The 8,579-nt window shown below is 33.0% G+C and overlaps 1 long non-coding RNA gene across 5 annotated transcripts; it reads right to left on the bottom strand.

The window, feature by feature from the left end:
• Positions 1–399: 399 nt before the first annotated feature.
• On the bottom strand, positions 400–6,989 carry LOC149553048 (uncharacterized). Of its 5 annotated transcripts, none has more exons than XR_016353390.1 (7): positions 6,835–6,989; positions 6,372–6,539; positions 1,715–1,750; positions 1,512–1,577; positions 1,334–1,375; positions 1,117–1,251; positions 400–740 (listed from the first exon to the last, which is right to left on the bottom strand). It is a non-coding gene; the product is annotated as an uncharacterized LOC149553048 (long non-coding RNA). The 5 variants fall into 5 exon arrangements; XR_016353391.1 differs by having other exon boundaries at positions 6,372–6,535; positions 6,835–6,985; XR_016353389.1 differs by lacking the exon at positions 6,835–6,989 and having other exon boundaries at positions 1,117–1,220; positions 6,372–6,828.
• Between the last annotated feature and the right edge of the window lie 1,590 nt (positions 6,990–8,579).

Raw genomic sequence — 8,579 nt, forward strand, 5'->3', positions numbered from 1 at the left:
GTGCACAATGTTGAGAGGTCAAAATATTAATTTTTTATTATAGTGGCATGTTTTGCATTATATTTATGTCTATAAATTGCTTTCATAGGGAGGTGAACACAATTGTAATGTGAATTGCATTCATAAGAGGAGTTTATAATTATTGATTTAATATTGCTTTATAAGGGCAAATTTTGATCCCATTATTATTCAAGTTATCATTATGGTGGCATGCTTTATGTCATATGTCAATTATGTCTATAAATTTCTTTTACAACTTTCTTCTTAAATGAAAGTCATTTTTTTGAGTGCAATGACGTGTGTTTATTTTTATTTTTATTTTGAAAATCTTATTTATTTTATAAATAAATTTATCACTCAAAAAAGGTAAAGATAAAATGCTAGGGGACACAAGAGACATACCTTAAAGAATGGTCTTGGCCTATTGACCATTCTTTAAGTTGTCAAAAAAAGACCTTAAGGAATGGCCATGGCCAACAACCATTCCTTTCAGTATTTAGAAGGGGGTTTTAACCCCTTCCAAAAACACTTCTTTTTATTTAAACATTGTATTTTTATATGTTACAAGGCTACTCGGTCAATACAATTGACAAGAACATCATTGAAAAATGACAAGGGACCAACCCCATCTCCTTTACTACTCTTAATTCACACAGCCAACTGAAAAAGATGCCTAGTTCTTTGTGATCCTTGCCAGGATTGCTGTGAGCTTGCATTTTCTGCTTGAATTGTGTGTAAACCTGCCGTCACCAAGTCATTATCAATTTAGAAATAAATCAGTCACCACAAAATATCATCAGTATTGAATTTGACAACATTATGAGTCCTAATGCAATCTGAAGTAGATTAATTAATTGCATCTAGTAAAAACTGAGTTTGGAGACAATGTAATACTCTCAATATTTTTATAAAAACAGTATATAGTATTTGATTTCCACTATTTGTAGTATATTTTCATGAATCTCTGCCATTTACGTTTAGCTTTGGACAGAATTCTAGTCTTGTATGGGTCACCGTTCTCCAAAGCATTTCATTTCTTTCAAAATAGACAAAAAAGGGATAACATTAAAGAAAATAGTCATCAAAGCAGGCTATAGAATCAGGATTTGTACATACCAAGTCTATTTATTTTTTCTTCTTGTCAAAACCTCACCAAGCATGTCAACTTTAATGATTTCAGCTTCTCCCATATTATGATAACCCATGTGCAATCCTGATAGCTATAAAATTCTCTTGATTATCAGTCATGGCCTGAACAAGTCAATAATTTTCAGAACTACGGAACAGAGAATTAAAAGAAATAGAATATTAAAGAAACAAAGAAATCACAAACCTAGACTCCCTCCTTATTCTAGCATATTTTTCAGAGTCTTTTCTGCAAGAAAATAAAAATAAACCCAAAGTCAATATCAGAAATAGACTAAAATGGCTGTCGCCAAAACAATCTATAACATCAGACATTTTGTACATACCCAGTCTACTTTTTTAAATTATTCTTGCCAAATCCTTACCAAGCACATCAACTTCAATGATTTCAGCTTCCCCATATTATGATAACCCATGTGCAATCCTGATGGCTACAAATTCTCTTGACTATCAGTCCGACATTCAAATTCTAACAAGGGGAAATATGTTGGAACCCATTGACCTGAACATGTCAATAATTTTCAGATTAAAAAAATAGAGTTATAAAAGAAAAAAGGAAATTACAAACCTAGACTTCCCTGTTCTCGCATATTTTTCAAAGTCTCTGCAAGAAAATAAAATCAAACAGGAGTCATTAAAAAATGAAAACATACATTCCTGGAAATGTAAAATCAAGTTAAAATTGGCCACTGAATATAAAGATAACACTGTCACATGCTGTAGAAAGCATATCATGATGATTAGAAACAACATTATGCCTATCATTATCATATAATATACAAGATGATTAGAAACAACAGTACGAGTATCATTATCATATAATTTATGTGAGCAGTAAGAAAGAACAGCATGGAAGGCTCAGTTTGGAAGTAGTACAGTTTGAAGGAGACAACAACAATATTGTAGAGCAGTTCAGAAATTGGATGGTATTTCTCGTCATGGTGTTTAACAGTATACCAATAGACAGTTAAAAACTTGGGACTGTAGAAAAAAGTGTCTATATTTGACTTTTACCTCTTAAGGATGAACTGTCACAAAAGGCAATCATAAGTCGACAATTTAGCAACAAGCAAAGCTTACCAGACATGTTTAACCCCTAATTTTCATCAAAAATTAGATTCCTAAATGCTCTGATGAGATTCACTCGGAAAGATTTGAAGAACATAGTAAAAAAAAACTCAAGCATCATTGGACCATCAAGCTGATCACAGTTTTGACAGCCAATCTTATTTCTAAGATAAATTGAAAATGTCCTGTTAACAGAAATATCAAAATGCTCAGAATTGAGCTATCAAATTGCTCATCGCTAAAACCTTCCATATTCTCATTTCTTAAAAAGCTTGATCATAATTGAGAATCTAAACCAAAAGCATAAATTAAAGTTACACTACTCTAACCTTAAAAAACGATCTGGGAAAGGTTATATGCATTTATCGATACATCAGGAAAATTTGTTTATCATAGGGGCAGTGAAGGAAGGCATTTAACAAATATCTCCATCCTCATGCAAGTTGTCTATTGCAACTTTTGACTGAATTTAGTACAATTACTGATTGCCAATTCTCACATTATGCCTACAATTGGAATGGACAGTGGTAAACTCTTGCTGATGTCATGGGAAAAGTTATGTTACCAATGGCACCCTAAGAGGCAAGATATGAGCCAATTGATGTGCAACCTTTTAAGGAGGTGAGGGCACCGATTTTAATGTTTTTACATACAAGACCAAAACATGAAACAAAAACATGATGGCACAAGTAATAGTACAAGAAAGATACAATTGGAATTAAGTTTTAAAAATGATGTACATCAATCAGTATTTACAATAATTTTATGAGTCTTAATAAATTTAACAACTATTGGCATAGTTAAATATCAGTTATCTTTATAATGAAATAAGAAATGGTGTCCAGAAACATACTACTTCACTTGTTCTTGCATCTACTCGTGTTTCTTAAAAAAAAACATGAGAAAAACATTAGGCATGGCCAAACATTGTTCAAGAAGACTGCAAAATACTTCCTCAAGCACGAATTTCTATCAATGCCAAAAAAATCTTGTCTCGGAAAAATTGGCCAACAAGCACAGAGATGGTCTCAAAAGAACTTTAAGCAAACCTCATTTGCTCATTAAATTGAAGCAAGAGATAGTGACAGAGAACACAACTGTCCTTTATGCTTCTCTAAAAGAATGCATATGATAGTTTCAGACCAAGAGATGCCAACATACCAAACACATGTATTTCATATGACAGAGGAAGTATGCTTGGAATTCCTATGGGCTTCCTAGGGTTCAATGGAGCCATGTTTTCAATAGCATGAAAAATTAAAATATTCCTCAAAATAAATTCCTGAATTGGTATATACTCTGGTCAATCTTATTATCCCCAAAATCCACTCAGCCTAAGATGCAACAAATTCCTAATTACTCTCCCCGCTCTACAGTCTCATTCTTTTCTTCAAGATATCTTTCAATATTGAACACTTCTACTTCACTCCTTATACTCTTAATGAAGCCCAGAAAATTCAGTGTGCCAAATTTGAGCACATCCTCTGTCTCTAAATCATTGAAATCCACAATTGATATTACCTCTCTAGATGCTCACCTTCAGTCAATTTAAGCACAATTTGCATACATATACAGCTGAAGGTATTCAACCAGCATTTAACTAGTTTTAACACACTCAAATAACAATCTACACCCGCAATAGCATGGTAGAATGTTCACACCCTGTTTTAATGAGGCAACTACTAAATAAAAAGTCATCTCAGCCTAGGTTTATACAGTTCAGCAAGTATACCACATTCATCATGTTGTTAAGTTGGGTCAAAGAACTCGTTCCATAGAAACTTATCACTCATTATCTTTCTGTTGTTTGACAACAGTCAAGACCACCTCTTAACACACTTCATGCATGTCTACGGGTTTCTGATTTTACTTACCCACAGTGATATCTTAGTGTTTTGTTATTGAAAGCAATCCTTTACATTCATCCATACACAGAAAGTGAGTTGTTGCTCTATGTACATGACCCCAATCCAAGATGAATCATTGGAGGTTGGAATATTCATCATCTGCCGAACAAACTGGTTGACAAATACCACAGCTGAGAAATGCAAACAGATAAAATAGAATAATCACACTAAACTGACTGCTAAAATGGGAACACACAAAGCAAGGACTGCCACAATGCAGGAATAAGAAATTAAAACATTCCTCAAAATAAATTCCTGAATTGAGAATTATTAAGGGCTTCAAATTTTCAATACCATGAATGATCATGATGAAAGAGGCCTAATATTACTTCTGGAGTTAACACAGATGACAACAAACTTGCCTATTGCATGACGAATGTAGTGATGGATGATAAACATGACATTTCAGGAAAGGTCGTCCAGAGCTCGGAGAGCTCATATAAGGAAGAAATATTTTGCAATAAGATTGGAGAGTTCATAGAATCTATACTTTCAGGAAAATCTTTTGAAACAGCTCGCCTGCTCAATGAAAGTAGACTTACAGATTTTATTCAAATATTGAAGGAAAATAATGCAGATCACCTCACCGACAGTAAATTGAACCAGGTAGGTTTGTCATATAATAATAATAAAATGACGGAGACATTACTTTCATCTATAATATAGAAATCATAGATCTAAGGCAAAATGATATATTCAATGAATCATATGACTGGAAAGAGTAAAATAAGTATGGAAAGGGCAATCTAGAGCTGAAAATAATCTAGAACCCATAAATATGACTTCAATAGTTTTTAATCCGAGTTGGTTGAATATCAATGAATTATCCAATCTAGCTCAATCCAGGTATGATATTACTCTGAAAATGTATGTTGCATCCCTAAAGTAGACCATAGATAAATGACAGCATGAGTTACCGAGTAGTATGGTATGGATAATAAAATGAAAATGATTGCAAAACAAGAATTCCAGTTGACAGTTACCATACTATCAAGTTTTAACATGCTGATTCAGCTTTAATTATCAACATTTTCACAGTATTTCAGCCCGTTTGAAGGGATCTCAAAGGAGACTGGAAGGGAAAAAGAACAGAACACTGTAAATATTGGTGCCATGCAAAAACGACTATTAAAATATTCTAATGTATCATTCAAGACAGTTAAGAGGCTCTAATGGATTCAAGAATGCATTGGCATTTCCTCTTAGTAGAAAAAGGTAATGAGCAAAATATAAACTGAAAAATAGAGCAATCTTGCTAGCATACTGAAATTTTGAAAAATAAAGGCTACCTGTAGCCGTGGACAGAAGTAATAAAATCCTTTAGTTAGCTCCACGCCATATCACAAATAGGCTTTTGCCTTTTTGGTTTCAATATACTTAAAAACCAAAACTAGTAGAAGTTTTAAAAAAAAAAAGATAGTCAAACGTAATAAAGATAGTCAAATCTTTCTGGTATATTCAGAATTTTGAGAAGGCAATGTGCTGTTAAATGATGGATATAAAATAAAAACTAGAAACTAAAATTACAAAGATTTGTTTGTTAAGGGTTTAGCAACTATTGATTAAAAAGCATTTGAGTTTCCTATGCATGACCCATGTAAGGGTTTAGCAACTATTGATTTAAAAACATTTGAGTTTCATGCATGACCCATGTATCCACCAGCCATCAAAACTTCTGGTTGCTTTCAAAATGAATATTAAACACATTTGCAATTCACCTAATATGATGTAATACGCGTGTTTCAGGTGCCAAAGGATCAGCTCAAGGGCAAAGTGGTGGGCATCTTCATTAGTGATCTAAATACGCCTGAATATATGAAGTTGGAGCAGATGTATAAAGAACTCAAATCTGAAGGCCAAGATTTTGAAATGATATGGATTCCTCTACTTAAAAATGAATTATATGGGCTTGGTACTTACAAAAAATGAGATGGACAGGTCTTCCTAATGCTAATATCGTTGTTTGTAGAGGAGAATGAGGTCAAGGGTTTTTGACGCTTATGACTTTGGTGCAGGACAAGGTGAGAATTCCCCAGTCAGGATACCAGATTGTTTCTATTGTAATCATGTTATTAATCATCTTACAACAAATAATATGAGGACATATTATAAAATCATCTTACAGCAACATCTTACAGCAATAGACACGATGGCATCATTGTACAGAAAAAGATATATAAAATTGAAAGAAAAAAATAAACTAGGGTTTACAGCTTCAAGTGTAGAGCATTTTTTTTTTAGCAAACTTACCTACAAAAAGAACACCCCACCACAACTCAATGGATTCCTTGGAAGCCATTGCTGAAAACCACCTCATCTCCACCCTTTTCATCACCCTCTCAGCAGCCACTCTACTTCCTTGTTTCTCACCGCTGGTGCTCTGCATCTTCATCTATCCTCCATTTTCTCTGCCTCTGCCTTTGTTCGGCCAAATCGCGAACCAATCACAAAAAAAACAAGAACAAAAAATCACAGACAAATTAACCAAAATGAAAGCACAATTAAGAAATCATTGATGAAAAGACATCACAAACATCACAGACAGAAAGAAGAAATCAAAGAAAAAATCAAAACATCGCAGACAATTCCAGCGTGCACGCTGTACAAAACCCTGAAAAAAATACACAAATCTAAAGAGAAATAAAAGAAGAAATCAAAAGAAAACAGGTCAATAAAAATTCATGGAATTCCTATTAAATAGGGAGTTTCTCACCCGCAACGTTCATATTCGAGAAATTCAGGCATTTTTACCGTCCATCTGAATTCAAATTTTTTTAATTGAAATGGAAGTCCAGATTTTTTAGATATACGAATTGGAGATAAACTTGCATTTCAAAGGCAATTAGGTTTTTTCCTATACAAAATATAGTTTTCTATATGGAATTAGAGTTAAAGATATGTTTAGTGGGTAGTTTGGCCATTATAGAATGGTACGTGTAAGATGTATAAGAATTCAACTTGCCATTTTAATTTGTAGAATGTTCAAAATTAAAATAATTTTTATAAAATGATTTTCTTATTATTCTAAATAACTTTTAAATATATATGCATTATAGGCATTAGTATTCTTTCTTAAATCTTTACAAGCTAACACGTGTCATTTTGGCAATGGCAAGAAATCGATAAAGATTCAACGTGTTCTATTGTGTTACCATATGAAGAAGTGAAATACTTACATTCACCAAAGATATTAAAAATAAATTATCAACTCTAAAATTAGACTATGTGTCCATTTCCTTAAGCCTAACTTTTCAATCAAATGGAATGTACACAAAGGTTGTACTAGATTAACTTTTGTCACCATTGTTGGATTTCTTTTAATATAAAAGAATTTATATTAGGTCACAATGTGGGGTATTTTGGTTTTGGAACTTTTTTTAGAGCAGTTTAAGAAATGCTTCAAAATAAACTTATGGTAGTGTGATAGGTGAAAGGTCCATTTTTTCCCTCCTCCTGCCCTTTGTCCACCTCCAATTTAGCTTTGATCCATTATTACTATTGTGGCATATTAGATCATATTTTCACACATGATTTCATTTGAATATTGATTACACATAATTCTCAAACAGCACCACTATATGATATTTATGGTTGTAACAAATCATTAACAGACACACCTTGTCCATATGTTTTTATGTGTCATGATTACATTATGTGCAATGAACCATGGTTAGGTCCTCTTGGAGAGAATAGTGAACCACCTTGGACATATATGTAAATGATGTATTCCATATGTCATCTTTTGTAGTTGCGGTTACAAGATCTAAAGCAAAAGTTGAGACTTCAAATATAAGACAAAAAATAGGGCATCAAGGGTAGATTAGAGTTGAAACAAGGAAAACATGTCTTTCAAAGATCATTTGTGTTATTTCATTATGTGTTTTTTTTGGATTTAATATGATAAATGATTAGTTCTAATTTATCTAAACAGGATGATAATCGATTATATAAGAGGATCTTTTAAGATTTTATCATATTACTCTTTCTACCATTCAATTTTCCCTACACTTGATGATATGCATTTTTCTACATATCTAACCTTTTTAATTATATGCATTTCAAATTTGTGAATGTTGTATATGTTGGAGTTGATGAAATCCAACTCCAAAGACGCCCAAGATCACCTGCATGCAAAAACCTGTCAAAGGGAAGCCAAGGAAGGAAGAGCGTGGAGCAAGGGAAAAACCCTAAACGGACATGAGAGAACAAGATATTGCAACACAAAAAAAAATGTATTTACAATGAGAATGTGTTGATGTGAAATACAATGAGGGAGAGACCGCTTATAAAGGCCTCAAGGAATCTCCTAGAACAGGCTAGAAGATGCTAGGAGATAAGTCTGACAACTAAGCATACATCCACATGAGGTGGAAAGTCCTCGAACAATGTGAGAGGATAAGTATGACTTAGGAGAGAACAAACTCTCGTATTGTCAACAACTTATAAATAACTCCTAGA

The sequence above is a fragment of the Cupressus sempervirens genome, chromosome 6 (assembly GCF_028749045.1).
Source record: "Cupressus sempervirens isolate cs-2001-9-10 chromosome 6, ASM2874904v1, whole genome shotgun sequence".
In the NCBI taxonomy this organism is placed as follows: domain Eukaryota; kingdom Viridiplantae; phylum Streptophyta; class Pinopsida; order Cupressales; family Cupressaceae; genus Cupressus; species Cupressus sempervirens.